This window comes from Stenella coeruleoalba (assembly GCF_951394435.1).
Source record: "Stenella coeruleoalba genome assembly, chromosome: 6".
NCBI classification, from domain to species: domain Eukaryota; kingdom Metazoa; phylum Chordata; class Mammalia; order Artiodactyla; family Delphinidae; genus Stenella; species Stenella coeruleoalba.
In genome coordinates, this window is record NC_137151.1 from 52,925,484 (window position 1) to 52,949,616 (window position 24,133).

Below are 24,133 nucleotides of genomic sequence, written 5' to 3' on the forward strand. Positions count from 1 at the left end.
GGTTCGGGTTTTGGTTTGTGCTTCTGGACCAAAACAAAGCAAAATAACCTCTGTAGAAATCAAACACTCAACCTCAGCATCAGTGTCATCAAACTTTAAAACCAATTGAGCTGACCCAGCTTTAGACCAAACTAGAGCCAGCTGAACCTGAAACTCCTAATCCTTTCTTACACGTTATATTGGTTTGGGAATCTTCCAGAATTAATGACAGTAGACTTCTCATCACTAATACGAAAACTAGGAAAAAAGGTGGTCCTCTTGAAATCTTACAAAATCAAGTTTACCTTGTAAAGCAACCACAATACTAAAGCCCCTCAGGGGATCGGAGCAGCCAGTTCATGAAGGTTTGTTGACTTGATAACAGTGAGCAGTTGGTAAACCTGACAGCAGCCTGATTAATCTACCAAAATTATTATAGATGAGACACACAAATCATAGGCAAATGTATGAAGCAATAGATTGTAGTGACTAAGCAGGATTTAAAAAATAACTATACTTTCCAAGAGTGAACACTAAATTTGATTCCCTGGTCATGCCCTCTTGACTCTTGCTCCAGGCCTTCTCCATCAAATTCAATGGCAATGACATCCTTCCATTGTACAGGTAAAAGGATTGACATCACCTTTGATTCTTCTCTTTATCTCTCACACCAATCCATTTGCAAATTGTGTCAGCTGTATCTTCAAAACATACCCAAAATCCAATCATTTCCAGGCTTTTGCCTATTACAGCCTGGGGAGGAGGGTGTTCTCATTATCTCAGGGCTATCTGGAAGATAAGAGATGAGCTGTTGAGCTGAAAAAGACTTTTCTCCTCAGTTACCCACATTATCACCTGCAACAGTCCCAAAATAGAGAATGGAGGTATGTTCACATTAATTTGTTTGAATTGTTTAATAGTTATAATTGGCTAAATATTATTAATTACTAGATTGAAAACTTAAAGTGATAAAGCCATGAACTGCTAAAATTTTCTTGCAGTAAGAAGATAAATTTCCTCTTCAAAAACAGTGGTAAAGGACAGGAGTCCTTTCAATATTTCAATATGTCCAATAACAAGGTAATCTCATCTTCACATGGCAGGCCAGTAATCCAAGTAAATTGGTTCTACCTGGTAACTATTGTCTATTCCTCTTCTTAACACCCAGTAGAAGTGCTTTAGCCCTAGAACTTAACTTTGCTTATGTAACCTTACCATCCATAACAACCACCTGGAAAACTTTTTTCCAACACTCAGTGCAAATACCATCTCTTAAGTCAAAATTTCCAGATGTGCACAAGAAATTAAGCACTCCCTCACCTATTCCTTCCCAGGACCTCCTGTTACATGATACTTTGCATATACTCATATCTTTATAAGCATGTCTCCTCTGAAAGACTCTGAGATTTTTTTAAAGGGATTTGCTGCCTTAGCAACCAGCAGTGTGGCTACTAAATACATATTTATTTAACTAATAAATGTATATATTTGAAATTATTATAAAGTTTATACAAACAATTAACTATGATTTCCCTTACAGTAGCTTTCATTCACCTACATTTGACCTGTTATCTGAAGCCACATAGAAGAGGTCTGAACTCTCTTCCAAGTTCCAGTCATTCAAATATTTAAAAGCATTTTGTGTGGACTTCCTGATTATCTCTTTTTTCCTCTATCATTCTTGTTATAACATCGTGATAAAATTATTTACAATTCAATCACAATAGTAGCAAGGGTTCTCATTTGCAAACAAAAGAGCTAATATTGGCACACATCAGGAGAAAAATATTATTGTAAGTGTATTGTGTAGGTCACAAATAAGGCTGGAAAAACAGGATTTAAAACCGGAAACAAAGCACAGACGTGGAAAGAACCATTATGTCAAGGCATCATTTAAGATATTCTTGCTATTTAATTTGACTCAAGTCTTGAAATTGATAACTCTCTATTTGGTATACTCATATTCCTACTGAAGTCAGGAAGTCCTTTTCCAGCATAGAGTTTTTGTTTTTTTTCCAAAACTCATGTCTATTTCATCCCTCTTGGTGAAATACACAATTGTTTTTTTAGCATAGTCATAGAGAATACCTAGTTTTCAATCTGCAACTTGTCTGAAAATTTAGATATTTGAGTTTGCTTTCAATTTCTTCAAGTTGTACAATGATGTGCAGTCTTTGATTTTTAGAAGACTTTCATATGGTTCTAAGGCATTGGAAACTTAAATCATTATCAGTCCAATAAAACTTCCTTGTCTCACATATCTCTCCATTATTCCAACCTGGTAGGAGTAATAAAACACATTAACTGGGTTTCCCTGGTGGCACAGTGGTTAAGAATTGGCCTGCCAATGCAGGGGACACGGGTTTGAGACCTGGCCCGGGAAGATCCCACATGCCGCGGACCAACTAAGCCCATGCGCCACAACTACTGAGCCCATGTGCCACAACTACTGAAGACTGCGCACATAGAGCCCGTGTTCTACAAGAGAAGCCACAACAATGAGAAGCCCGCACAGAGCAACGAAGAGTAGCCCCTGTTTGCCACAACTAGAGAAAGGCTGCATACAGCAACGAAGAACCAACGTGGCCAAAAATAAATAAATAAAATAAATAAATGTATTAAAACACACACACACACACACACACACACACACACACTCACACACACACATTAACTAGCTGGGAAGGAAGATTGTTCTTTCCCTGGGAATTTTTTTTTTTTTTTTTTTTAACATTCAGTTCCCTTAATGCAGATAACGCATTCTTCTTTTACTCCTTCCAAATCCTTGAGAAATTTGCTGATACTTCCAGGTTCTCTCTATTATATTCTGTTTACCTCTCTGGGTGGACAGGATGTAACACATCCCTCATGTAGCCAACATCTGGTCCATTGGAAACATACAGAACTTTCTCTCCAAGAAACCTGGGGAGTGCAGGCTACTCAAATACAACTACTTCTTTTTGGTTTGTCAGTCAGAAGTAAATAGCCCATCTTCTGCCTTTGACTTTTACTGAGAGAAAGCATGTACCAGTCTACTCTGTAACCTTCAATACCATAAGAGAGTCATATTTGGCTAGCTGAGTAGTCGCATTGAATTCTCTCTGATTAGATTTGAGGTGATAACTAGGCACATTCATCTTCTCCCCTTTGTGAGAGGGGAACTTACGCTCACAAAAATTTGTTTCTAAAACTTTTATTTACAAATCCTTCTTTATTATCTTCAATGAAATTGCGAAACTTAAGAGCTTCTAACCAATGTCCCATACATGTCCTTTGAAACTCTCCTTTTTTGTCTAGTATCTCGCTTTGCTGTCTTATCACTCTTGCCAAAGTTTCCAATTTAACATCTTGTTACTCTATGAAGATACTTCAGAGACTGGACAGCTAACAATGAGAAATTTCTACCATAGTAACTTTACTCTAAACGTGCTCAGTTGGCCATTTTTATTTTAAAAAGTGGCACAATATGCATGTTTTGTTTTGAGCAGAGCAGATGAAAAGAAGGCAACTGGAATTTACTGAATTGATGTCATGTGAAAGGTAATTTGCTAGGTGCCTTCACCTAAGAGAGGTGATGGGTTTAGAAAAAAATGTGTGTGTTGTGGGGAGGGCAGGGATGCACTATTATTAGGGACATCTTTAAAAGTCCTTCATTCAGTGAGAGAGAGTGCTAGCAGAGTGAAGAAAACTCCCATCAGCAAAAAATTTTGAATTTTGTCACTATCTTTTCTTCTATCCGTTTTGTGTTATCTCTACAGTTGGATTCATACTGGAGGGATGTTGTGCATCCAACTGGTCAGTCTGTAAAATAATTCCTGAAGATTCAACTTTAAGCCCTCTATTTGTTTGTCTTTCCTTAGCTTGTTTTCAGTATACTCCCAATCTTAAATCATCGCATTAATTTGAGGAATTTCCATGAGAGTGAATACAAAATCATTAGAAAAATTCCACATGTATGGACTCCTCCACACCCTAAAATTTCACCTCTCTTCATGTGGAAAATACATACCCAAACATTGGGTAAATTCAAATCTCTTTGGCAGAAGAAAGAAATTCTGATAATTCTACTTTTATTTTTTGTAGCAGATTCTCCTGTTGAGCAAGTGGGTCTTTAATTTTATATATAAAATGTTCTTTGCCACAAATATACCTCAGATGATATCTTGGATAAGCACAAGAACAGATTATTTTTAGGGCGCTGTAATTTTTACATATTTATATCATGGACAAATTTTCTCAATAATTTAAGTATTTATGTGTCCCTGTCTTTGGTGAGCTCTAATATGAAAGGCTAGGTTCTTTATATACATTTGCCTTGACCATGATTTTCAACCAGAAAATGAGTTCCGAAAAAGGTGCTGTCCCGTATTCTACTAATTTTAGAAAGTACACAGGACAAATCTCAGAATGGAGTATGTGCAAACACCATATTATTTACAGCAAACTAAATATAATGCCTTGATTTGGCACTGCCTGCTTGATATTTCTCTTGAAAACTGTTACATATGTTTGTTTTGAGTTTCTGCCAAAATAGCAAGATTCTTAAATATCTTTCATTTACTTCTTGTTAAATTCAAGGAAAGAATTACAGATTACCTTAGCTTAAATTTTATACAACAGTCCAGTGGACACTAAATCTGTTGGGAGAAAAAAGTAATATTCAAGTTATACAGAAAAAAATGACTCTTGTAAACACAAATATATTGCAATTGTAACATGCCAATATTCATTTTTATACCTAAGCCAATTCTATTCATAATAATGTGACTCATTTATCAATTACATGTAGAACACACTGAGACTGTAATTACGTGGGGGCTGATTATCCAGGTTGTCAATTATTCAAGGATTTTGCTTCCCCTTCTTCTTCATCCTGCTGTCCACCTTTCGGACAGTTATCACCTTGTTAGTATTTTTACTCTCTGCTTGTTAGTGAGATTGGCAGGGAAAGGGAAAAGGTGTGAAAACTTAAATCAGTAGATATTATTACTTGCAAGAATTTCTCATAGAAATTGGTAGTGGAAGAGTTTGAAGCTAATTGCTAAAATTACATTGGGAATATGTGTGTTTCACTTATGCTTGTTTATCTAGTCCTCCCTATATCAGGGAGAGTTAAAAGTGAAACTCAAGCCTTACAAAAGGTAGAAAATTATTTTTGGTAGAGATTTTCTGAGAAAATTATTCTGGATGGAGGCTTTCTGAAGAACCTTACATAAAATAGCCAACCTAACAATTCAGATTTTTTACACTTCAGACAATTATATTATAAACATTATAATTTGCTCCCCAATGAACTGTTCAAATGCATAATTAAACATTTACAAAATATGCCTGATGAATCTCTTTAATTGGGAAAAATATGAATCTGAAAGTCAGTATTTCATATTTCATATTTCATTTCATATTTCATATATCCTGCATCACAGGATATAACATGCAAGTTTAAATGTAATTTCCTTTATTTGAAAGTTTTATATTTCTCCTTTAAGTAAATCTGAGTTTATTTGAAAGCACCTTTCTATAATCTATTTTTAAAACATTTAAAATTCACCTGATCTGAAACATGAGTCATTTATTCACACCCCCTAAATTTTAAAACTTTATGTAAACATTCATTTTTAAATTATTCAGTCATAAAATATTTTTGAGCATTAACTCTATGCCCAACATACAGTAGACACTGGAGATAAAATGATAAACAATTTGTACATCGTTTTGCCCTCACAATACTCACAGTTCAACAGCAAAATCAGACATTCGTGAAATACTCCTACGATCTTTTTTGCACTTCCCCCACCCCACCCATTCAGGGTGAGGCCAACACAGAATAATGTAAAGGGCAGGAAGAATAATCAAAGCACTTAAGTTTTCTAGACCTCTGCAATTTCAGGCCAATTCTAACAGGGCTTCATGAGTGAGATTTTGCACCTTTCCCCACAGTCCATCGTTTCTGCCCTGGGACTGATTATTAGAACACATGAGACAATGTGGTGTTACAATAATATGATTTATAAGTATTCATTTCAGAGAAGGGAGAAAACCAATAGATTGATAATAATCCACAAAATCACCAAAATGCAGGCTTGTTTTTTGTATATTTATTTATAACCCAACCCCATTCTCTTGTTTCTCTCTTCTGACTCTGCTGGTGATCGCAATCATTACTACTGCCAAGATTCTGTTTTCTCTTCTGGAAGGTCCCAAAATATTGTTTCTTTCAATGCCCAAATTTGGTGTGAATGCCCATGTCATTATACTATGGGAAAAGTTTATTATTTTTAGCTTTTATATCTTGCACTGTACAGCTTTTTCGTAATGATAGTTGGTGAGAAAAATTTATCTCAGACATCTGTGGTAAAAAAAGGAAAAGAACAACATTTTGGTTTCTGTTATATCTTATAGCACAAGTTGACCATTGATGATGAGCAATTTTTTTTTTTAACATAGCCTATTATAATGGTTGGCTTGTGATCTAAATGGTACTGTTCAAGATGATGAGACGTTGGCATGTTGGGTACCTAAATGGTGTCATGTTGGGTACCTAAATGGTGTTGTTCAAGATGATGAGACTTTGTCATGTTGGGTACATATGGTCATCAAAGATATGATGACCATATCTTTGCATTGAGAAATCCCAAGAGCCTTCATTTTTGTTTTTTTAAACAGAAAGTAAAATTTATACATACTTATATAATCAAATCATGATTAAATAGAGAAATATAGGTTACCTATTTAGCATGCAAGTCTGTTCATCAAAAGTATGGATTCTCTAATCAATAACTTTTTAAAACTGAATTCCTTATGAGAACTACTAGTAGGCATTTGAAAAACTTTTAACTTTAATGTATATTTTGAACATATATACAACTACACTACTAAAAATATTGGTCATAATTCATATTTTTTATATTCATTTCTTGAATTAGTGCAAAATCATGATATAGAGGAGAACAAAAGGAGAAAATTTGCAAAATGGCTGTATACAAATACAGTTAAGATTTAGATGATAGATCCAAGTAAGGGAATACTATTTATATATCCTTAAAACATCCAGCTTCTTAATCTAAACTAAAGGATTAGACAGATAAGTAAGAAAAATAACTATAATCATTTATTTATCTTAAAATATTTTTTTCCTGAGAACTGCTAACACTATTTCAAAATCCATTTTCTCTAGTGCCCATGCATCATTCAAAGAAATAGGTGGGGAAATTATCAGTCTTACCACACAGGTAAGAGGTAACCTTTGAATTTTTAATTGACTTTTAAGAAAATAAATTATTTTTAAGTTTTCAGGCTATTAAGCAAAACAAATATGGAGAATCTTTATTATGCTAAGCTGCTGGCAGAAACAGACAACAGACCAGAACAAATGAAGTTCCTGGCTTTCTAAAGTGTAGAATGGTAGAGTCAGCTACTCTGTGTCTCTCTCTGTCTTTGTTTGTCTCTCTCTGTCTCTGTCTCTTTCTCATTATAATATCAAAGTAACTCATATGTCTTCAAGTTCTTCAATGTAGAAAGATATATATCCTACTCCTCTTCATCACCATTACCCTTATTTTAATTATTTTTAGCTCCATGATTCTTTTTCAAGTAGATTTTTATGTCCACTTTGTAATTGCAAAACTTATCTCTAGATATCTTTGATTGTTGTTGGTGGTGGTGGTGAAAGCAGAGAGGAAATAATTGCATGTGTTAATAGTTCTTGTTTGACTAGTGCATATTAAGTTAGTAAGATACCATCAGCAAAAATATAAAATTGTGCTTAAATTAGATCTTAACTTTGTATTCCTTAATGGGATTGTTATACTCTATTGTCATGGAGGCCTGCCACCAAAATGTTAGTTATTAGTTAAACAAACAGCATCAGAAACCACATACTAGTATTATAGAGTACTAGCTTGTGTCAGGCCTTTGAAAACATCAGAAATGTCCCAGAGTAGCTGTACTTTATTTTTGCATTCTGTACCTTCCCAATATGAGGATCATAGAGATACTTATTAAGGTATGAAGCAAACATATTAAAAACTAGTGCTATATGTTTTCAGAGTTTTTGATTATGTGAATGTACTTTGCGAAAAATGGATAGAACAATTATAGGATTTAGGATGTAGTGTTTTTCTAAGCTTATTTGTCTATGAAACTTATGTTCTTGGGGCACCTAAAATTACTTTGTGAACGTACCAAGTGATTTATCATTGATCTACCAAGTAATTTACCATTTTTTAAATTCCAATGACCTACAAAGTATTTTATCATTTCATCAGACACACAAAAATATTTTAGGACCTGCCTTTTGGAACCAAAAAATGGCTTAACACATACAAGAACAATTTTATAGTGATGAAAAAGTGTAAATATTACATAATATCAATTATCATTGTATTTATGTGACAACGGTGGAGTAGTGATTTATTTTAATTATGTTCTATGAGGGCCAACAATTGAAGTCATGATTATAATTTGCTGAGCACATGAAAGAAAAAAAATCTCAGAAGGCTACAGAATGAATAAAATTTAGGCACTAGTGTCCATGAAATTGTTAAAATGAAACTGACAGTGAGCAAAAAGGAATTACAACATAGAGAAACTAGGACTACTTTTCAAAAAAGTAATAAATAGCTCCATATCACATTCTAATTCTAAGTATGAGAAATATGCAGCAACTAGCCTTTCTTAAGTCAAGTAACATTATGGAGATAAGGCAGGAATTATAAAGAATATAATAAGTGTGAACAATAAACTGTGGTGTCATACAATATTAAAAGCAAATGTATAACACCATACCTAATGGTGGGAAAGTTGGAGCTTTCACACTAAGATTGGGAACAAGGCAACAATGTCTCCTCTCACCTCACCATGTCTTTTCAACATCAATTTGGAAGTACAAGCTGATGCAATAAGATAAGAAGAGGAAATAAAAGGTATACAATTTGGGAAGGAAGAAATTAAAATGTCTTTGTTCACAGATGACATGATCTTCTATGCAGAAAATCCAAAAGAATTGACAAAAAATTTCTGGAATTAATAAGCAGATTATAACAAGTTTGGAGAATACAGATTAATATACAAAAATCAATTGTTTTTCTGTATACCAGCAATGAACAGGTAGAATTTGAAAACACAGTGCCATTTACATTAGAACACCCAAAATGTAATAATTAGGTATGACCTAACAAAATATGTATAAGATCTATATGAGAAAATCTATAAAACTCTGATGAATAAAATCAAATAAGAACTAAATAAATGGAGAGATAACTCATGTTCATGGATAGGGAGACATAATATTATCAAGATATCAGTTCTTCCCAACTTGATTTATAGATTCAATGTGATCCTAATCAAAATTTCAGCTAGTTACTCTGTGGGCATCAACAAACTGATTCTAAAGTTTATATGGAGGTGCAAAAGACCCAGAATAGCCAACACAATAATTAATGAGAAGAAAAAAGTTAGAAAATGAAACTACCTGGCTTCAAGACTTATTAGAAAGCTACAGTAATCAAAACAGTGTAGTATGGGCAAACAAATAGACAAGTAGGTCAATGGAACAGAATAGAAAGCCCAGAAATAGACCCATGTAATATAGTCAACCGATCTCGGACAAAGGAGCAAAGGTAATACAATGGAGCAAAGATAATCTTTACAAAAATGATATTGGAACAATTGGACAGCCATAAAAAAATGAATCTAGATGCAGACCTTACATCCTTTTCAAAAATTAACTCAAAATTGATCATACACTTAAAGTAAAACTGTTACAAGATAATATAGGAGGAAAACTGGAAGATGTTACATACAACATTGACTTGTTAGATACAGCAACAAAGTCATGGCTTATTAAAGAAATAATTGATAAGCTGGACTTCATTAAAGTTACAACTTTTGCTCTATGAAAGAAAATGAGAGGACAAGTCACAGGCTAGGACAAAATACTTTGTCATGTGTATAAAGTACTGTTATTCAAAATATAACAACACTTAAAACTCAATAAGAAAACATGTAACCCAACTAAAAAGTGAGCCAAAGACCTTAGCTGACACTTCATCAGAGAAAAATTTTAAATGGCAAATAAGCATATAAAAATGTTCCACATCATGTGTCTTCAGGGAAGTACAAATTTAAAAAATGAGATACACACCTATTTGAATCACCAAAATGTGGAATACTGACAGCACTAAATGCTGGTGAAGATGTGGAACAACAGGAACTCTCATTCATTGCTGGGAGAATGCAAAATGGTACAACCACTTTGGAAGACAATATGGTAGTTTCTTACAAAACTAAACATATTCTTACCCAATGGTCCAGCAATCACACTCCCTGGTATTTACCCCAAGGAGTTGAAAACATTTGTCCACAGAAGAAACTGCATATGTATGTTTATAGCAGCTTTATTCATAATTGCCAAAACATGGAAGCAACCCAGATATCCTTCAGTAGGTGAATGGATAGACTGTGGTACATCTGGATAATGGAATATTATTCAGTGCTAAAAAAAGAAATGTGCTATCAATGCATGAAAAGACATAGAGGAAACTTAAATGCATATTACCAAGTGAAAGGAGCCAATCTACCATGGTTATGTACTGTGTGATTCCAAGTATATAACATTCTGGAAAAGGAAAAAGTATGGAGATAATAAAAAGATCAGTAGTTGTCAGTGTTTTGGTGGGGGAAGGGATAGGGATGAATAGGTGTAGCACAGAGAATTTTTATGGCAGTGAAAATACTCTGTATGATACTATAAAGATGGGTACATGATATTATATTTGCTCAAACCCGCAGAATGTATAACACCAAGAGTGAACCCAAATGTAAACTATGGACTTCAGGTGATTATAATGTGTCAACGTAGGTTCATCAACTGTAATAAATGCACCACTCTGCTGGGAGATGTCCATAAGGAGAGAGGCTCTGCATGTATGGGGGCAGGTGATATAAAGGGAAGTCTTTAAAAAGTAAAAAAAGTAAATGTATAGCATTTTATTTATTGCCTTAAGTTTAAAGCACTTTTACATACTATGTTAAATTTAGAAAACTGCTTTATGTTAAATTAGTATGTAATTTATAGTTGATAAAGATGAGGAGGTTTTTTTAGCTTTAAAAGCTGGACCTTAGCTCCTAATATTTATTTGTAACATAATTAACATGATTTCTATCACTTTGGCCTATTTTCTTCTTCTAGCATCATAATCTACCATTAACTATGAGAACTGTAGTAAATCTGTGAAAAATTGACACTGATGAAATGAAAAGAAAAAACAAACATACAAAGAATTTGAATCAGTTTGGGCAGGACCTGGTTTATAATGCATATTCAATAAAGCATAATAAAAATAATGTTTCAAATGTCTTAAATTCAGAGGAATCAATTTTTTGTGGAAATTCTTATCTTTGTGTGGGTCCAAAATTAGGCATTGATTTTGTTTGTTTTCTTAGAAATTGCACTGTAGCTCTCTCTTTCTCTTTTTTTTTGTTTTCAAAAGACTGATGTTAGCTTTAAAGAACTCACCCTACTTCCAATTACTGTGCACTGCCTTTGTTACTAAGCATTCCTGAGTGATTATGAATAATTTTAAGTTATGTTTCAGTGTATTGAGGCTCTGGGACTAAAATGTCAAATTAGAAAGACAAATGTGGGCCAAGCATCTTGCCTTGTGTCTTCAATAAAGTATCCTAAATTGAGAATTCTCAAATGTTTGAGTCAGGATCAATAAAACCTTGAGATTTTATCAGTGTTGATTGACATTTTTCACACATTGAAGGCAATCACAAAATTTCCCATTAAAAAATAAGTATATAATTTGTACATTCAAAATATTAACATAACCATTCAACTAACATTATTATCTCAATAGACAGTTGGCACCAGTTAGCATAAATAGTGAAAATGTAGGCAAAGGAAGAAGTAGATTTAATTAACAACCTCCAGGCTTGAGGCATTTTACTACTATGCATCTGGTGTTGTAATACCTTTTTGAAAGAAAAGAACACACAGGAAATCACTTATCTTAGATTGATTTTATAGTCTTAACATTTAGAGATTTACTAAAAACTTTGAAAATGCATTTTTAAAAAATGGACAAAAATCCACTTAATGTAATTCCAATTAATGGATTTTTAACCATTGAGATATATGCATAACCATTAAATACATGCATATTACATATGTGCATATTACATATAAATATATAGGTAATCTCTATATATCTATGTATCTATGTGCCTATCTACATTATGTATCTATTGTCTATCACCTGTGTATCTGTGTATCTATGTATCTGTATGTATCCAATTCCCAGCTTCTCTCAGCTCACTATGTTTAGTCTGTGAAATGTAACAGAAATCTTTGCTGTATTTCTGAGAAGTGTCTTCAAAAGGGAAGTGTTATACTCTTCTTCCCCCTTCTCCATCATCCAGCTTGGAATACAGCATGAATTTAGGATTTGTATCAGCCATTTTGGACCATGGGGATAAGTCCCATGCCTTAGAAAAAAATGCAGGGAGGCACAGGAAGCAGTCAGCTCTTACAGAAATTGTATGAACCTCTAGGCTGGGTGGAAGGGACAGGGAAAGACACTGACTAAGTCTTGGATCCCTGATGATTTGTGAAGGTTCCAAGTGTGCCTGGACCTATCTACCTTCAGTTTTAATTTACATAAAACGGAAATACATTCTGATCTTATTTAACAGATTAGTTGAATGTGTAAATACTAAATTGTTGGATCCTCCGACTTCTTCTATCTTCTTTCCCAAAAAACAAAAAAGGAAAAAAGAGTCCTTGTACTTCAGAGATACATACTAATGAATGAAATGATATAAAGAAAATATTTTGTTCAAAAATAAATTAGTGTGGATGGTGGATATGTAGTACTGGAGGACGTATAGAAGGGTGAAGTAAGATTGACCTTGTGCTGATAATTGTTGAAACTGGGAGAAAGGTAGATAAGGGATATCAGGGTTCATTATACTATTCTTTCTACTTTTGTATGTGTTCAAAAATTTTAGTAATAAAAATGAGAGAATATACTTAAAGTATCCAGAGGTGGAAGAAGTGGAGGAGAAAACAAAGGAGAGATTAAAATAGAGACAAGCTGAGTGAGAGAAAGAGAGAGAGAGAGAGGGAACAAGAAGTCACATGCATAGAAAGGGAAATAAAACACGAAAGAAAAATGGTATCAGATTTCTCAAATGTAACATTATTGCTTGTTTACTATAAAGAAATAGCTTCAAAATTATGAAAGAAAAGCATTTTAACTCAGAATTTAAATTTAGTTAAATTATTAATCAAGTGTAAGGGTAGAATTAAGACATTTTTTAAAAATGCAAGATGAGCTCTTTTTCTGGGCAAATACTAGGGAAACTGCTTTAAGAAAATGAGAAGTAAACACAGAGAGACACCAGACTCAAGAAACAGAAAAGCCAACACAGAGCAAAGAAAAGGGAAGTGTCAAGATGAGAGCTATTATCTGAATTTAGAAAGCAACCTGGCTAGATTAGATGAGGTAGCAATTGAGAGATAGTTAGGAGGAAAAAATATAGCTGATTGATTAGCCAATATGCTTGAGCTTTCAAAAATTATGTTGGTCGTTTGAAACATCTGGTGAAGCAGTTTTTTAAAGTTAGATACATAGAAAACTAAGCAAACATTTTAAATGCCATTATTAATCCAGTAAAAATAAAAAGTTCTGGAAAGAGTATAATTCTCCATTTAGGAATGTACAGCACTTACATTGCCATAGACATGTAAATATTGACTTTATAGAACCCCAAGTTATAGTAAGAAGAATAAGGAGGGAAAAATAGAATAAAATGGTGTAACCATGAAAAGGTGAAATTAATAGATTATTTTTAAAATTGATAAATCAAAAATTAATTTTAAGTATATTATTCACCAATATAGAAGCAAAAATTAACATTAAGAGCTGAAAGAACAGAGCTGGGAATTAGAAAGATGTGGAGAAAGGTACTGCATTTTTTTTCCAACATAAACTTTTAAGTACTGTTTGATTTACTTGATAAAATTGTTAAAACATATATTTCAAGTTATTTCTATCAATGAATATATATCTGTATCCAAAAATATCTATATGCATTTATATACATATGTAACATATACACATGTGTTTATATATAATATGTATACATGTGACATATATGTACTTATGATAGACATATATACACATATGCACACACTCATATATACACACATACATACATGTATACCAGACAGTGTATTTTTCACTGTTGTAATTATTATGTTTTTTTTGTTTTTAAATTTCTGTATTAGCCAGAGAGGCTGCCAGCTGCTCTTTGAATTTGCAGAAATGGAAGGTCATTCTGGTGCAGATCTTCTTTGTCCTGATCTGGGTCATTTGTTTGACCCTTTCAGTTATGCAAATATGGGGCAAGAAGAAACTCATAGTAGTGGGATTAGGGTGTAACAAGATTTTTTTTCCTATGTGATTTACCAAAATCCACCTCTATGCAGAGCTCCGGGTTAGAGAATTAACCTATTTGCATAATGGTTCTGGGTACATTCTGGCCAAGGTACCAAGCATGAAACAATGAATGTCTGATACAAAATTTTTGTTGATGAGAAGAAGAAACTAAACAGGTGGTTTACCTTCAATACAAGAAACAACCTCAGAGTTTGTTGGTGGGAACGAATTTTAGCCCAGTTTAGTGCTAAACTGGCTAGATGGCTAGTGCTATCTCTTCCAGACCACCTGCCCAAGTGGAACAGTGGCTGAACTTAAGCTGAACTTACATATAAGGTAAAATAAACTATAACTTGAAATCACAATATGGGATTGTAAGAACATATTATGCCAGCAATGTTAACAAATGTCACCCACTGATTATGCAGGATAAGTCTCCAAAAGTTCCCCTACATGACTGGAAGAAATACTAACAGTAGTAAGCCAATTAAGATCCTACTTCTGTCTCAGTTTGTCAATCAGAGAATTGTTGTCCTCTACCCTGAGTAAGCTGATAGGATCTTTGCCCAATATGAGGTGGTGGGGAGGTCTTGAGAGAGATTGTGAACCTACTACTAGTAGAGCATTGTGGGCTATAGAAATTAATTGAAAAAAGATCAAAACGTTATAACTACATATGGAGCACAAATTGGCAGGGTAGGCCCCACTATTTACGTATATGAAGACATGTTTATACATCCCCATGTCCTTACATCAATTTACCCTATGCCACTTTAGGAACTAAGATGTATAGCCACACCATGGATATCGTTACCATTCGGAGCCATAAACTCTGAAATGTCTCCCTTAATACTACTAACTCTCCTCTTTTTTCTAGTCACAGTAGTCAATCTTTGAGCCTCTTTCTACTCTTTAAATCAGCAAACTTTTTATGTAGGGTCAGATAGTAAATATTTTATGATTTCCTATTATAAGGTGTCTTGCAATACTCAATCCGCCACTGTAGCATAAAAGCAGCCACAAGTATTTGTAAACAACTAGACATAGTTGTATTCTAAGAAAACTTTAATTATCAAAGGTTATTATCCATAATTCAGTCAGGTCAGATTTGTTTGTAGGACTTCATACTGCTAGGAAATTTTTCTTCCAAGCCTATTTTCAATCATAATCCACTGGCTAGAAACCACTCACATGGCCTCAATCTGATTGCAGGAGAATTTGAGAAATGTACCCCTTGTGTGCCCAAGAGTAGAAAACAGGATTAGAGTACATCTACTCAATCTCTGAAAAAATACTAAATGTATCATTTTTTTTAGATTCCACATATTAATGATATCATAAGATATTTGTCTTTCTTAGTCTGATTTACTTTGCTTAGTATAATAATCTCTATCTCCATTCATGTTGCTACAAATAGCATTATTTCCTTCTTGAAAAAATATGCATATATATATATACACACATATATATATAAAACTGAATCACTTTGCTGTACACCTGAAACTAACAACATTATAAATCAACTATACTTAAAGAAATATTAAATGTAGCCCGAACTGTTTATCCTCAATACAATGTCATTACTTCTAAAGATAATTTGGGGTGCTAATACTTACTTGGAATTTTTAATATCCTCTAGTGTTTGTATATTTTGCTTATTAGCTTAATAGGTTAAAACTAATTTCTCCCTAAGATACAAGCATGAACTTAAAGCATGTTTGATTTGAGTCTACATAAGATAATTTGAACTCAAGGTCTCAATAATATAACTAAAACAAACCAAAATAATGAAAATTCTATGGATCTGAAACTAGATTTTCAAAAGTATAGGAAGATTCTTGATGACTAAACTCTTAGTGGAAGATGGAAAGTGAGGGTACCAACTAACACTTCTATTACTGAGACCAATGACTCCAAGTTCTTATAAAAAAAAAGAAAAAGAAAAAAAAGAGGTTAAATATTTTCCTTGTTGTGATCATTATTTTAATATTTAAGAGTATTAATTAGTCATTCCACATGGGGACCAGATTACATGAATTGATAGGAAAGCTTATATACCATAGAGGAAAAGTTCTAATCCTTAGGCCACCTCTAAATTTTCTGTGCACATCTGGATCCTGCGTAAGCTCATTTGGATCAAAAGATGTTGCTGCTTATAAGGATGTGTGTTACATCTTGCATGGCGAACCTAGAGGTCTGAGAGCTATTCTAGTTAGGCAGCTTCCCTCACAAACACTGGGTGAGAGCTTCTCACCAAGCACTCATTAAAAGGTAAACTTCCTTGGGCTGGGAGCCAAGTCAATCATCGTTTTCTTGCAAACCCAAAGCTGCCTTTTTCTCTGTTAGAAGCTGTTATCATCTTCAAAGCCATATCAAAACAGTGTTTGTTCTGTGCTTTGATTTCACCCACATGGTGAATTCAAAGACAGGTCTACTTGAGAGTAGAGAGAGACTATTTCAGATGTTTGAGCATTTGTCTTTCCATGTTTGTAAACGTGATTTAAGTGCCTGACGGCTAACAAAAATTCTTTAAATGTAGCGGAATTTTTTTTTCATTGAAACATTCCACCTTCTGTGTTTCAAAATGTTTATGGATGAGATTTCATAATCTTAAACATAAAACTCCAAAAGATTTGTAGACGGACAATATAAACGTAATTTACCTCAAAGTGTTCGTTTTCCTTTTTTTACCCTGATGCAGTCCAGTAAAAACAAACAAAAAAAAGCTCTTTTTGAATGACAATTTCTAAATACCTGGTACAAATAGTCAATTTTTCATTGGGAAAAGAAAAGTCATTAGGAAGATAATGTTACTTAAGGTTCATTTTGCATTGAGGATATTTGACACTATTCACCAGAGATAAACAGATGCATGTAATTTACATATGAAAACCTATCAGATAATGCAAAAATTTGTATGTGAAATGCTTCATTCACTGAATTAGCTTGTGATAATCTCTCATATGAAAAAGAAAATGATTACTAAAAATGTCTAAATAAATATTAATGTGGTTATATTGTTTTTAAATAAATAAAGTATTTAGAGAGGACAATATGCAGAGAGAATCATTTAAAGGTACAGTTGCTATTTTAGCTTTTACTTATCTGAAGAGCCAATAAAGAAGACTTACAAAATAAAATTTGGTGAGGAGCTGAAAATATGATTTTAAAACTTCCTCTCTTGTTGCACCAATTTAAATGATGGAAGAGAAGGAAAAATGATAAAAAATTAGCATGATAAACCTTTCATATCTTGACGGAGTTAAAGCAATTGTGAATATGGCCAACTTTTGATTATATTGTTCCTTCTCCATTGAAGTCAGAACGGTACCAGGTACCAAGGATGTGGTAAAACATGCTTTTCTTAAACACTTTTTCCCATTTTCTCTTAAGTAGAAACCATATAAAAGTGTTTAAAAATCAGGCAGTATGAAAACTGAAAAGGTTTTGAACACAACATTTAGATCACAACCCATTCCTACAAAAAAAAAAAAGTAAAATTTGCCAATATTATATCACTGACCATGTTCTTAATGGAAAGAGATCATTGCCCTAGAGCAATCTACAGTCCCCTTGGGTCACGAGCAAAGACATGGGGGAGCAAATTAGAACCATAAATGGAAATCATTTTGTACTATTTTTTGTGGTAAACTGTCCATATACTTTTTTAGAGATGCTTACCAAAAGATGTTTGGGTGAAAGATAATCTCTGGGATTTGCTTTACATACCTCAGGAAACAGAAAAGTAAGAGCAAGAGAGCCAGAGCTGGAGAAAAGGTTAGATAATCAAGTCAGCAAAATCTTGATAAGGGTTGAATCTGGTGATGGGTAAAAGAGGATTCATTTACTCTTCTCTATGCTTCTGTGATGTTTGAAACTTTCACATACCAAAATATATTTTTAAAGACTATATTAACTCATCTGTCAAATATACTAAAGTGTAGTGAGTATATTTCTTGGGTTATTTTAAAGGAAAATATTGGTCATTTCCCTTCCATAAATATCCCTCAAGAAGTCAAGTTCATAACTTTTAGTGTGCCATATATTTTTATGATGGTCAATAAATTAGTAATGCTGATGAAAAGCACTGTCTCGTTTTTTTCTCAAATCAGCACTATCCTATCCCGCCAGTCTCCACCCACGTCCCCAGTAAAAATGGGTTCTAATGATGTGTAAATTAGCTAGGTTCCTACCTTGTTCTTATTTTAATACTGCTTTGTCAATATATGTGGGTTAGAAAGGAAGAAGGTATATTCACACATATATTGATACATGAGACTGACTTTTCCTTAGACAACCTCTTTATATATTAAAAGATGCTTTCTTTCTATGTTGGCCAGCAAAGATATTCTTTCCTCTTTATTTGCTAGGAATATATATATATATTTCAAATTGTTAATGATTTTGATTTGGATCATAGCCAAATTTGTCATATCTGTCATATTATTATGTGTGAAAGTACTATTTCAATTGGAAGACATCAACTCTAAGATTACTTTCCCAATCTTTCCCTCTTTTCTGACTACAACTAGGTTATAGAAGAGTCAGGATTACCTCTTGGTTCCTAAATATTGACTCCTGTAAAATATCATTAATCTGTACTAATTGGAGGAAGCTTAGTTTTAATTAAAGAAAAAAGTCTGAAAATATATTATTTCAGAAAGGAATAGAGTTCCATTATTTCAAGTACCTACATTAACTCACATTAAACTAACAAAGTGTTATCCAATACACATCCTTGACTTGATTTAATGGTTTTTAATTAACATATCAATTGTGTGGAAATGGTTCCTTCTAAAGTACTTGAGGGTGCTTAGAAAGTTTGTTCTACTAAGTATTTTGAAGGATCCTCTTGTCATCTTATTTACATTATTAATTTACTTCTATAAAAAGAAATAAATTAATCAATGCAAAAATAACATTCCTGTCAGCCTCTGGTCAAATAATGAATTCTGAATTAGTGAAACACAATTATTAAATTTTTTTCTCTACCATTAACAAGCTAATTATAATCTCAGGGTTTTGCTAAAAAGTTTAATGTATTTTTCTCCATTCGTAAAGGTGATTCTATTGATTGGAAGAAGTGCCTTCTGATTTGATGTTCTTTCCCATTATATAGACAGAAGGGTTTCCTTGCAACCAACAACACATTATTTGAGAGATGGTAAGTAGTCATATAAGATATATATATAAGACACCCATGATCTTGAAGAAGAGAAAGCCATATTTGGATTCTGCTTGCAATGGATTTGTATTAGTACCTAGTACAGTGCCTGGCATATTAAAGCAATACATTTATATTGACTAAATAATTGATGTTTAGTTTTTGGACCAGTAAAAAAACCACAATTCATTTTCCATCATGCTTGTACAAGCTAATCCTGCTTTCAATGTATTCTTTATTTTCACTTCATTTTGTACTTCATTCTATTTTTATGTGAAAAACTCAAATCTTTTTCAAATATGAGTTAGAAGGCAGCCCAATCTCAACAAGAGAGAGAAAGAGAAAGTAAAATTAGATTTCAACTTTGGAAGGAAGGTCTTGGTTTATGTCTGTTCTCCTTTGTAGTAAGGCAGGGTTAACTTAATTATTTATGAGCCTTTCTTAATAAGCATCTAACCTCAATATTGGCTTTTCAATAATGACAGACACTATTACCATAAGAGTTACATATTCTTTAGGTTTACATCCTTCATTGTTTAAAGATTTTCTTAATTTTTGCATGTCTTTCCTAGTTCATATTTTCTGTCTTTGTCTTGTTTTTTATCATTTCATTATATATATATTTGTAAATAATCATATTTCCTTTTGGTATGTTCATTTGACTGAACATGCCTTCTTCTTTTAACCTTTCCTCATTTTCCAAACCTTTCCTCAAATCTTTCTTATGAACTCTTCAATTTGTTCATCTTTCCCAAATGTGTCACTGCTGTATATACATTTATGTGTATGTGTGATAATGAATGATGCCCTAAGGTATGTACTGTTTTATCTGAGCTTTCATTCTAGTGAATGTGATTATGTGTATTCACATATTTATTATTCCTTTTAATTTCCTGTATTTTTCCTTGATTTATTCTGAATTTTTTTCCTCTGAAACATTTACACTTAGGTTAACAAATTTACTTATGGAAATATTGATGAATAAATAAATGTGTGAAGTGAAGTGGATTCAAAGTTTATGTCATTTTTGCTCTTATGACCTTCTTAAAAGTAGGAAACATTAATTTTGGACAAAATACCTGTATGTGGACTTTTTCCTTTTTTTGAATTTATATGTTAATAACTGGTAGAATTAGATGATCCTTATTTAGCTCTTTATACCCATAAAGCAGTTCTCAGCACTTTTTAATAATTCATTGAATGTTTTGCTGCAGGGCTGCTGTGTTCTCAAAATTATATAAATCGTATGATTGAGAGGAGATGCAAGAATTTATAGTTTTTCTAAAGGAATTTTATATGCATATTGTGTAACACAAAGGTGTCATGAAAATATAAGATCAACATTTTCAAAAATTAAATATCTGCTTACATTGTACTTTTTGCATTTATTTTGATTGCACACATCTGAGAATCAGCCAATTAAGCCAACCATGGTCTTTTCCCCGTGGGGGGCCCAGCATGCAATGGCTGCAAACAGCAGCCTCCTCGGTAGTGTGTGCAGCCTGTCGCCTGTACAGGATGCCCTAAGGGACCCTGGATACAGCCCTTTCCAGTGGGCATTCATGACTGGCATGCTGTCCTCAAGCTAGGCTCCAGGTAGGTATGTGCGGTGCCTTTGGAAATCCCCAGGGCACAGTGGCCAGAGTCCACGTTGGCCAAGTCATAATGCCCATTGGCACCAAGCTACAGAACAAGGAGCATGTGACTGAGGCCCTCTGCAAGGCCAAGTTCAAGTTCCCCGACCACCAGAAGATGCACATCTCCAAGAAGTGGGGATTTACTAAGTTCAATGTGGATGAATTTGAAAACATGGTGGCAGAAGAGCGGCTCATCTCAGATACCTGTGGGGTCAAATACATCCCTAATTGTGGTCCCCTGGACAAATGACAGGCCCTGCACTCATGAGAGCCTTGGTGCTGTCCCCTCCTTACTCATGCCCACCAATGAATCCTACTTTCCTGTCAAAAAACAGAAACAAACAAAAAAACAACAGACAAACAAAAAACCCCAAGTCTCTTAGAACCCTAGGATCTTAGAGCTGAATAAAACTAGATGAAAATTAGCCCAAACTCTCAACAAATGACAATTCCTAACAGTGGTTGTGGTAGATAGAATAATGCTCCCTCCCCTGAAAAAATAAAACGTTCACTTCCTAATCTCCAGAACCTTTGAATATGTTACATTATGGGACAAAATGGACATTGCAGATGTGATTAAAGTAAGGATCTTGAGATGGGTAGATTATCAGGTGGTCCCAATGTAATCACAAGAATCTTGATAAGAGAGAGGTAAGAAAGTCAGAAAAGACCGAGATAGAGGTGTGCATATCTGGGGGAAGGGGAGTGGGGTGTGTGTGTGTGTGTGTGTGTGTGTGTGTGTGTGTGTGTGAGCTGGAGTGGGCAGAGAGAGAGAGAGAGATTTAAAAGTGCTACCCTACTGATACTGAAGATGGAAGAAGGACATAGCCTAGGGAATGTAAGGGGCCTCTAGAAACTGGAAAAGCAAGGAAACAGATTCTTCTTTTAGAGTCTCCAGAAAGAATGCAGCCTTACCAACAGTGTCTGGTTAAGCCACTAAGTTTGTGGTAATTTGTTAGAGCAGCAATAGGAAACTAATACTGCGGCCAAAAATTTGAACCCTTATAGAATCAGGGAAATTATCATTTTCTAAATTAGCCTTTTCCACCATTGAAAGTTTAAATGTTCAGGAAATTTAACTTGAGTTGAATTCTAACCTAGATAGCTACCTGTTACCTCAGATGACAGCTCTCTATGTGGTCTCATTGATTTCACTCCTAAGGCGTGTGTCATTTCACAGTGTGGTCATTTTGTATGTGTTACGATCATTTTCTCAGTCTTCCAGTTAAAACCAAAATGAAGCAAAAATTTATTACCATGTTTGTGACTTTAGGGGGTAAAAATCTATCATCATGCTATATATGTCAGAATTTTCTTTCTTCTTCATTTCCGTCTCCACCAGGCTGGTACAAGCCTCTCCCTCAGGCTATGATGATTGCAATGGTCTCTGAACTCTGAATTCTGAACTCTTCTTCATGTCTCCAGTCTGAGGTCTTCTCAATTCAGCCTATATGCTGCTGCCGGTAAAATCTTCCTAAATAACTAATTTCAAGTCATTCCCTGGCTTAGGAGCCTGTTTTCCCCTATTGCTCATCAGTTATCAAGCTTTTATACCTAAATCTTAGGTTCCTTTATAATGTCCTTCAGCAGAGCTGGCTTCATGGGCCTGTGACCTGTGCTGCACTCAGGGCCATGTATGTAGAAAGGCCTGATTCTTGTTTAACACACTGCTATCACTATCCCAAAATTCTTAAAAATTTTTGAAGTCCCACCATTTTCATTATGTATTGGAAATCACGTATAGTATAGCAAATTATGTAGCTTGTTCTGTCCCTGGGTTTATCTACATTTTATTTTGTGATCTCATTCTTTCTCAGCATAGCCTTGTTTCTGGAAGGCAGATATTACTTTTGTCCCTTGAGTTTACCATCTTTGGCCAACTCCTTTTTCTTAACAGTTGCTATTTCTTTTTCTTGGAATGCCCTTTCTCTTTCATTTCATGTTTCTAGGCCCAGCTCAGGCACTGTGATTGTGCCCAAGAATACTGCATTGTACATAGTCTGTGTTCCTTAAATATCATTTCTCCTTCTAGCTCCATGCCTTCTTCCTTTCCTTACTGGCAACTTTGTCAATGAAATCTTATCCACTTCTTCAGTTCTCACTAATACCTCTTCTCTGAATTTAATTTGCACATTACTGTTTCATAATTACTCCATGTACTGTAGGATTTTCTCCTGATCTGTGTCATAACTGTGTAAGAACAATAAACTTATCTTGCCCTATTGTGCATCTACCCTGGAATAAGGATAGTAGTGGATGTATACAAATAATATATACTTGCTAATGCATTAATCATCTACCAACAGTTTTCCTGTCACTGAACACCCTAAGTATATGGGAAGCTGCTTAAAAACCTTTCTGCTTATATGGAGGTTAAGTTAGTTCCAGAAAGGTCACTTACACTGTTACTCCCAGGAAGTTAATATTATTTCCTAATTTCTCCCACATTAAAAAGACTAAATGGAGATACATTTTTTTTTTTTTGCAAGTATCATTGAAACACTTTAACTTGAAGCCATAATATCCTGGAATTTTCTTATAAGTGAATTTATTTTTGGAATATTAGGAATTACATCTATTTGATTGCTAAATATAACAAAGTAAATTATAAGTTTATATAAAAATTTATATATAGTATATGTACATATGTTTATGTGCATACTGCATATCTGTACCTGTGGCAACAGAAAGTAGGGTTGGAGAGTTTTGGTTTTTTCTCCATTTTCTATAAATTCTGATAATACTTCCCCTCATGGAGAGCACTGTATGTGTGAAGTGAAAGATTTTCATCTGTAATTTGACCTCTATTGTAGTTCATAATAGTGGAGGATCACTGGTTAAAGGGAGAATCAAACTTGAGAAGCTTGGCCTTGGATAGAACTTACCTTCTAAAATAATGGCTATAG